At 36.9% G+C, this 8877-nt stretch overlaps 1 pseudogene; it reads left to right on the top strand.

Moving 5' to 3' along the window:
* The first annotated feature begins 7306 nt into the window (after positions 1-7306).
* Positions 7307-8350, top strand: LOC119532858 (annotated as a pseudogene).
* Positions 8351-8877: the final 527 nt, after the last annotated feature.

Genomic DNA, 8877 nt, shown 5'->3' with positions numbered 1-8877 from the left:
CACAGATGTCTCCAGTCTAAATATTTTCTCCATTCTCTGTATCACATCATCATCAGCTTGTAAAATTGTAGAATGTATTGTAGCTTGCCTTGATTTAAGTTCTTGAGGTAGTACCAGACTCCTCACCAGGGTTTAAAACACATCAGGACAGGAAACATATCCAGTATGAACTGTGGCACCTCACAGTCCATAATATAAAAGCTTATATACTACAGGTGCTAAAAATAAATTATTTTATTGAAAATAAGTAAATTTTCCCCTAACATTCATATAAACTATTGCAGACATTCCTTGAAAGTTTTAGAATCCAGTGAAAAATTGGAAGTACTGATATCTCAATATCAAGGAATTTACAAATTTTTTCACAATTGTGCTTCTAGTCTTTATCCATAAGTATGGTCAGTTTTCTACTTCTTAGACCATTTTTCCATTTTCTTTCTATTGTCCCCCTACCTTTTCCTTCCCTTCTCTTCCTCTTTCCCTTATCCCACCTTCAGCTCCCCAAAAATTAATGTTAACAGCCTGATACATAGTATTTTTATGATCGTACAAGCACAGGATATGCAATAATACCAATATTTTAGAAACTTCTTTTTCTCACTAGCACTATATCATGGATATTTTTCAGGGTTAGTAAATACATTTCTGATTTACTTTTTTAAAAAGCTATATAAAATCCCATGCTATAAATACAGCATGCTTGTATTCTACCATTCTCTTACAGATGAGCACATGTTTTGCCCCTCCCAATCCTTTTTTTGGCACCCAAACTGACTGAAAGCAGTGTGCACGGACATATATTTTCATATGCTATCTTCATTTCCATGTGATAGACTACCAGCAAGCAGTCATTTCCTTAGAGTAGGTGTTTTCATTTTAATGGATACTACCAAATTCCTTTCAAAGGAAAAATCAATTATAAGCATGAGTACCCTTTTCATCATACCTCATCAGTGATGAGTGTCGCCTCTTTTTCAATATTTTGCTTTCACATGGGTGAAAACTGATGTATCCTGGTTATTTTATTATTTTATTTTTCTGACTATTAATGAGACTATACATTCTTCCCCACAGGTTTATCTGTTATTTAAAACTCCTATTCTATGAAATGCCTATTCATTTACATAATTTTTAAAAATTTGGGGTGGCTCCCTTAAAAAGAAACACTTAAAAAGATTAATTGATGTTGTGGATATTAATGGTTTATTTCTCATATATTTTTAAATAATTTATACTTTCAAAGTTTGCCATTGTCTATTTGATAATATTATTTACACTTTTTAAAAATATTTTGTCACATATGTTTATATTTTCTGGGTTTCCTATCTTCTTTTAAAAAAATTTTCAAACCACAAAGTTTTTTTCTAAATTTACTTTTTTAACTGAAACAAGTTACACTTTTTAAATTTTTTTCTTTATTCTTCCTGGAAATTTCTTTTTAATCCAAAGTGAAGTAGAAACAAAGCTTGTTTCCATCCAGATAAACAGCTCCTTTGTCACAATGGAACTGTGGTTGTGCTTATAAAAGCAAATACAACAGAAAATACTTTCCAAAGATGTAATATAATTCAGCAAAAAGAATCCCACAAGACTCTCAGCATGAAGTCCCCAAGGTCTCCTGGAACAAACTGGACCACCACCAAAGAATTTTAGGAACAAGAATCCCAGGCAGAAAGCTTTGGCACTGTGTGCCTGTAGCTCTAAGTACTCTGGGAAGGCTGATATTCCAAAACTAGCCATTCCCCTAACCCTCTCCAGTCCTGGATTTTTCTCCCATGCTCTGAAATTGGTATGCAAGATGTCATGTTTATGAAACAATACAGAGAATATTTTCATACTCAATGTGTTTATCACATTCTTTCATGTCATAAGAACCTGCAAAAGATACAGACTACAATTACAGAAATACAACCAATATAAAGAGAAATAGAGTAAATAAGGAGGGCCAAAAGGATAAGGAAATGATTTTCAACATGAGTGATTTTACCCTCCAGGGAACATTTGGCAATCCGGAGACATTTTTGGTTGTCACGATTGAAGAAGTGCTGATATCATCTAGTAGGTAGGAGTCAGAGATACTTTTAAATGTCCTATAATGCACAGAGCAGGCCCCTGCCACAAAACACTATCCAGCTCAAAGTATCATTAGGAATGAGAAACCCTGGAATAAATAAAATCTAATAGAATGAAACATAAGGAGTTGGGTACTCAGAGATATTCTACATGGAATATAAATTAAAATAATAATTTATATTGATCATATTACTATCAGACAGCAAATAATTTGTAGGGTATTAAGAAATGGCTTTTGAAATGTGTTTTAAATGGTTTTGGTTGCAGCAGATACTTTTTTTTTTTTTTTTTTTTTAGAATGCATGTACTAGTTGACTAGACTAAGCCTCTTCAGAAGGGAAGATGCTTTGGATCCACAGTCATAGGTGGGGTCCGGGGAGCTTCTAGGGCTTCCAGTCATGGGGAGAGGGTTTGGGCAGAGATAGTAAGTCGGGTGAATTAGGTGATTATGGGGAACATGCAGAGAAAGAAGTCATTTACAAGCTTTTCTCCAGAGACTTGTTCTGATTATTTACTCTAAAAAATTACTCCAAAGCTTAGTGGTTTAAAACATTTAGTATTATCTCTCATAGTTTCTGTAAGTTGATTAGGTTTAGATGGATGATTTTTCTTGGGCCCATATTGCAATTGCAGGCACGTGATGGGTTGGAAGCTGCAGTCAAACAAGGGCTTGCCTGGGCTTGACTTCCAAAGTAGCTCCCATGGTTGGAAGTGATGTTCTCTGTATTCTGGGAGTTCAGCTGGGAATGCTCAGCAGAGCTCCTACATGTGGCCTTTAGGTAGGTGGGCTTCTCACAGGATGGTAACTGGGTTCCATAATGGAATGACCCAAGAGCGAATGTTCTAAGAGTTCCAGGCAGAAGCTTCAGAACTTCTGACTAAATCTTAAAAGTCAAACAACATCACTTCCACCACATTACATGGGTCAGGGACAAGTCACTAGGCCAGCCCAAATTCAAGGGGAGGGGAATTGTAGAAGGGATTAGAAGCTGGGATGTGTGGCACATTGGACGGTCATATCTGGAGACTACCACAAACTTGACAATACTCATGGATCAAGCACTCACCTTGCATTAATGCTTTACATAGATACCTTGAATAATGGGAATGACTATGTGTCTGGCAATCAGAAGTCTGGGGGTCATGTTAGTCACCTAGGATACCTAAACTGAAGCTGGAAATGAAGTGACAGGAGAAAGGAAGAAGTATTTGGGGCCATTGGTCAAGAGGCAAGAAAACAGACATGCCTAAATGTTATAACTCTATCATTGTTGAACTTTTAACAAAAGGTCTAGGACACATAAATCTTCATCAAAGTTTGATAATTGATTTTTAGGCTTAAAAATGATGCTTTATATCCATCCGTATTAGGAAAACTAGGTTGCAAGAAGAGGATCTCATCAGTGAACACCTCCTTTTTCCTTCTCTGAACTTCCATAGTCCATATGAGTTGGCACTTGACATCTACATTCTTTTATTGCCCATTGATCACTTAGTAAATATAAGCTATATTTCCTCAGTTAGTCTCCTGCTCTAATTGGAGTTAGAGGTCATAATAACCCATTTTAAAAAATCATCACACTTGCCCTACAACCATTCCCTCATTTGATTAACACAACACTGTAAAGAAAGTTCATAGAACCAACAGTTTGAATGTCTCTTCAAACCAGATCTACTTCTGTTTCCTTGAACAATGGACATTCACGTGTTATTACCACTAGAACCGTGTGGTCAGGGCTTCTCACTCCTCCTATCACTTGTTAACCTAGAACTTTGAATTCTCAATACAACTCCCCTTTACCCTTGTTCACCAAATTCTTCAATCCCTAGAAATATTTTAACTGTGGAGTTACACTATATGTTAGTCAGGAGTAAAGGAATATAGACAACAGATAAATCGTGGAACATGATGGTAGGTAGAAGTTACAGTAGCTAGTGGTTGCAGCATCTCCACTTTGGAAATGAAACAAGAAAGCCCTCAATTCCTCCTGATCTTCTCAGCCTTTGGACTCCTGGAAGAGATTGAAAAAAAATAGATTACTTTTTTCTGATTAATCAAATAATCCTTAGATCATAAGAGAAGTTTGAGTGTCCTAAACCTGCTATGATGTTGTAACAGATATGTGCATGTTACACACTCCCCTTACAGCTGCAGATTCCATATTATTCTGGTGACATAACTTACTTCTTCTTCAAAAGCACCACATGCCTCAATTTTACACTCCCACAGCTGCCCTGCCTACCACATACCATCTGTGACTCAGGGTACTGGGATTTATTCTATTTGCAATAGTCCCCCACAAAACGATTTCCCTCTGCTATCCATACCTTGGTCCTCCTGTGTCACAGACACTGCCCTCAAGGTCCCAGAACCCATCTGCCACTGTGGACTGCCTGTGAAACTCTTTTTGCATTGACTATTCAATGACTTTCCTGTCTTCAATTCATACAACAAGCTATAGCCTACACATAAAGAAGGTACTCATGTCAAATAAAGTAAATAATAATCTTAGCTCTTATTTGTATAGGATTTCAACCTCATAAAGCATATTGATCCCTTATCTCCTGGGCTCTCCACTAAATATTTATTTTAGTTTTCAGGTTTCAAGATGAAGTGATTTGCTTAAGGTCGAGTGTGAGTTAGTGGTGAAGTCCCATGTATCTCACTGCCTAACTCCTCACTATAGTGGGAGTACTACACCTGTCACAAACAATCTTTAAGTAACATCTTGCCTATCTATATTTCTATCATTATAAAGCATCAACTCAACTTATAAGTTTGTTTTTGTGTTTGCAGAAAAGGATATTTGATTTTTGAGGGTGGAATAGTGTAGGGTTAATAAGAACCCTTTGTAATTAATCTTCCTGAACAAGCCACTCTCAAGTTATTCTGACGTCCCAAGATACTATTTCTTTAGCCAAAGCAGTGACTACTTACAAAACATCCTTTGATACCTATGAGCAAATTATTTCCAAAAGAATAAAGGTCTGCAACAACTTAGAACAAATCATGTTTAAGGATAAATACAAACTCCTCTATAATAATATTCTTCATTTTAAGATCTCTGCTGAACACTCTCTTATTCTAAAGATGTAATCTTAGATGGACATTTTAAGGTAACATGGGAAATCCAGGAAAGTATATTTTGGATTAGAATTTCTTTACTTGCTATTTACCTCAAACTGACCAAAAGTTTTTCTCTGTTAACAGTTGTTGTATTTTCCATTATCTTATATATGTTAATTGTATACATATATGATGTGTGTCTGTGTGTATATATATATATATGTTTTCAAACAGTACCATACTGTAAAGTGTTTTACAAACTGCCTTTGACTTTATTTTAGAAATGTGAAGATTTTCCAAGTTCTTAAATATCTTTGGCAAACATCATTTTAGCAACTGTGCAATATTTTATCTTATCAATTCCTTATAATTTATTTATGACTGTAAGTCCCAATAGTAGAACACTTACACTACTTCAATTTATTATATACATAATAATGTTACCATGGAGATGTTGCACACCCATAATTATTGCCTTAGAATAGCTTCAGAGAAGGGAAAGATCTGTCTCTAAATTTTCTGCACAGGTTAAAAGTTTTGAAATATTTAAAATGGAGAAACATTTTAAAGACTAGTGCACTTTTAGAGGAGGACAAGCACAAAGAACTGTCCAAGTGATAGTGGCATTAGGGAGCAAAAAGTGCAGTAGGACCTCAGCTCAAAAGAGTACAGTAGGCATCCAGGATAAAGGATAGACATATTGCAATCAAGAAGGAAAATACTAAGAAAGTATGTAAAAGTTTTATCACAGGGAAACTTTTAGATAAAATATGCCCTGTAAGCTGTATCTGTATCTGATACATACATGTTAATTCAAAGTTAAAATCAAATTAGCTAAGAAGCAATAAATATCTCAAATGGGGTTAGAATAATAGACTCATTAGATTTGAAGGCTGAAAAGGAACCAGGAGATTGGGCTTAATCATCTTGTTTTTCCAGTGGAGAAACTGAGGTCCAGAGGGAAAGATGAATCAGCTGTTCAAGGCAGAGTTGGTTCTCAATTTCAGTCTCCCATCTTCAGCATCGTGTTCTTTCCAAAAACCATGCTGCTGCTTCTCACATCTTAATTCATAGGTTAGTAACACTCTCCTGTGTGAGTAATTAAACTCCTATTTCTTACTCAGGCACAGTTTTCAGCAATAGTTCACACACATACACACACAAACACACTGCATCATTCTTTGTAGTGAACCATCATGGCCTACCAATTTTGGCTGCATTAAGTAAATAGCCTGCTTCTAGAATGGGTGCTGTCCCCTGCTCATCTCCAGGGCAGTGAAGATGCTTTGCATCAGTGTGGGTGGGGGGTCTAGTGAAGAAAATGCTCAATGTATGAATTGGAAAATCTGGTCACTCAATGTATAGTGTTATACTTTGATATGGGATGTGACATGGGAGATGAGAGCAGGAAGAAATAAATTTATATGTCACAGGTAATATCATTTGTACTCACAGCATCTTTCATGCTCACTCCATGATATGTGGCCCTTGTTCAAAAGTGACAGGGCTGCTCAGAGACCCTGAACATTGATCCTTCCTGCTTAATCATGAGTTGCTGTTGCACATTCTGATCCTTATAAGACCTTTGTGGGAAAGTGGGTTTCAGCCACAGCAGGCAATGGGGAGTAATAATCACCATAGGAAAAAAACATTCACCACTGAGTCTTCCCAGGAGTGTCCAAATCAGAAGCCCACTTATAGGTTGGTGGGAGTTTAAAACGGAAAAGACAGCAATCTGGTGCACTAAAAACCTCACTTCATTCACTGTTCCAAATATGCTGAATCATAGCTGCTTCAAAATTCGGAGACTAAATTAGAATTTACACAGAAATTCTTAAGGAACTTGTAGGCAGACTGTAACTTCAGGATTCATGCAAAATTTAAACATTAAAGAACTTGTGCAAAGTCCCATTGCTCTCCAAGAGATTCAGATAATTGGATCACAGTTCCCACAAAAATATACCCCCTAAAGAAGAGATGCCTCCATTCTCCTATGAAGAAGCATATGCTTCTAGGGTCATGGATTGCTTACAGGAACCAAGACAGATGGTTAGGTTTTTACATGTAAGGTAGGGTTAGAGTCCTCCGGAAGGTGGGGAGTTTAAGTTAACCTCCTCCCTCTTAGAGGTAACAGAGAATGGCATTAAATTTCCAAATCAAATGACAATGTTGAAGGACCCACAGAAATTAAAAGCTTGGCAACTTCCATGGTATTACTGGTCTCTTTTTTTCTATGCAGGTCATCCCAGTGCAAACCATACAGTGGAGTCCATGGAGAAATTCAATCAGTCTCAAGTGTCAGAATTCATTTTGCCAGGACTAACCAGCTCACAGCATATTCAGTTTCTTCTCTTTCCACTCTTCTGTACTATCTATGTAGTCACAGTTTTGGGTAACCTTCTCATTGTTGTCACAGTGTTTTCCACCCCTAACCTGAGCACTCCCATGTACTTCCTCCTTGCAAACCTCTCCTTGGTGGATATGACACTTGCTTCCTTTGCCGCCCCTAAGATGATTGTGAACTAGTTTAAAAAGCATAAGACCATTTCTTTTGCTGGATGCTTTACTCAGATCTTTCTCCTTCACTTACTGGGTGGGGTTGAAATGGTTCTGTTGGTCTCCATGGCGTATGACAGGTATGTGGCCATTTGTAAGCCTCTACACTACATGACCATCATGAACAACAAGGTGTTTGTTTTGCTGGTAGTGGCCTCATAGCTCTTAGGTCTTCTTCACTCAGGGCTTCAGATACCTTTTGATGTGAACTTGCCTTTCTGTGGTCCCAATGTGGTGGATAGTATTTTCTGTGATCTTCCTCTGGTTACTAAGCTTGCCTGCATAGATACATATATTGTACAGATTGTCATTGTTGCCAACAGTGGGATGATCTCCCTGAGCTGTTTCACGATTCTGCTTATCTCCTACAGTCTTATCCTCATTACCATTAAGAACCATTCTTCTACTGGGCAGTACAAAGCCCGATCCACCTTGACGGCTCACATTACAGTGGCGATTCTCTTCTTTGTTCCGTGCATTGTCATCTATATCTGGCCCTACAACAACCACTCTGTGCATAAGTTTCTTGCTGTATTTTACACCATCGTCGCTCCCATCTTGAATCCAGTTATCTACACTCTGCGAAACAGAGAAATGAAAATAGCTATGAAGAAATTCTGGAGTGCTTTTGTGGGTTCCAAACAAGTTGCATAAGTTAAAAAGTATGATTTATATAGAAACAGACTATTTCTAAGTCTTTTTCAAGGATTAGTTCTAAAATAAAATTATTGGATCCATATTGAGCAAGTCAAGAAAAATACAGCAAGATTATAAAAATCAGCCATACTAGGATGTCCAACCAACACACACACACACATAAAAATATTTTCAGAGATGTCAAATGATGTCACTGAGTTATAAAAGTCAACCTCAGATCTGCTTGTCTTTCAGCAAAGTTGGTAAATATATGATTTGTGAAGGTATTAAAGTGATACCAGATGAAAGGGAAAATAAAATGAATTCTCAGAAAGTCCATCTTATTATTCTTTATAACCAGAATGATTCAGTCTTTGCTGAGGGTCCAAGATTGATTCTCTGTGTTCACAACAATATTAATTTTGAGTAAACCCTCATGTGTGTTGCCTCCTAAGAAATGTATCTTCGAGATTCAGTATCTACCTATAACATCATGGTACATGCATTTTACCTGTTGCCTACAAAATGAAAAAAATTGGGTACAC

The sequence above is a fragment of the Choloepus didactylus genome, chromosome 4 (genome assembly GCF_015220235.1).
Source record: "Choloepus didactylus isolate mChoDid1 chromosome 4, mChoDid1.pri, whole genome shotgun sequence".
In the NCBI taxonomy this organism is placed as follows: domain Eukaryota; kingdom Metazoa; phylum Chordata; class Mammalia; order Pilosa; family Megalonychidae; genus Choloepus; species Choloepus didactylus.
The sequence above is the reverse complement of the archived record's forward strand: the minus strand, read 5'-3'. Positions and strand labels throughout refer to the sequence as shown.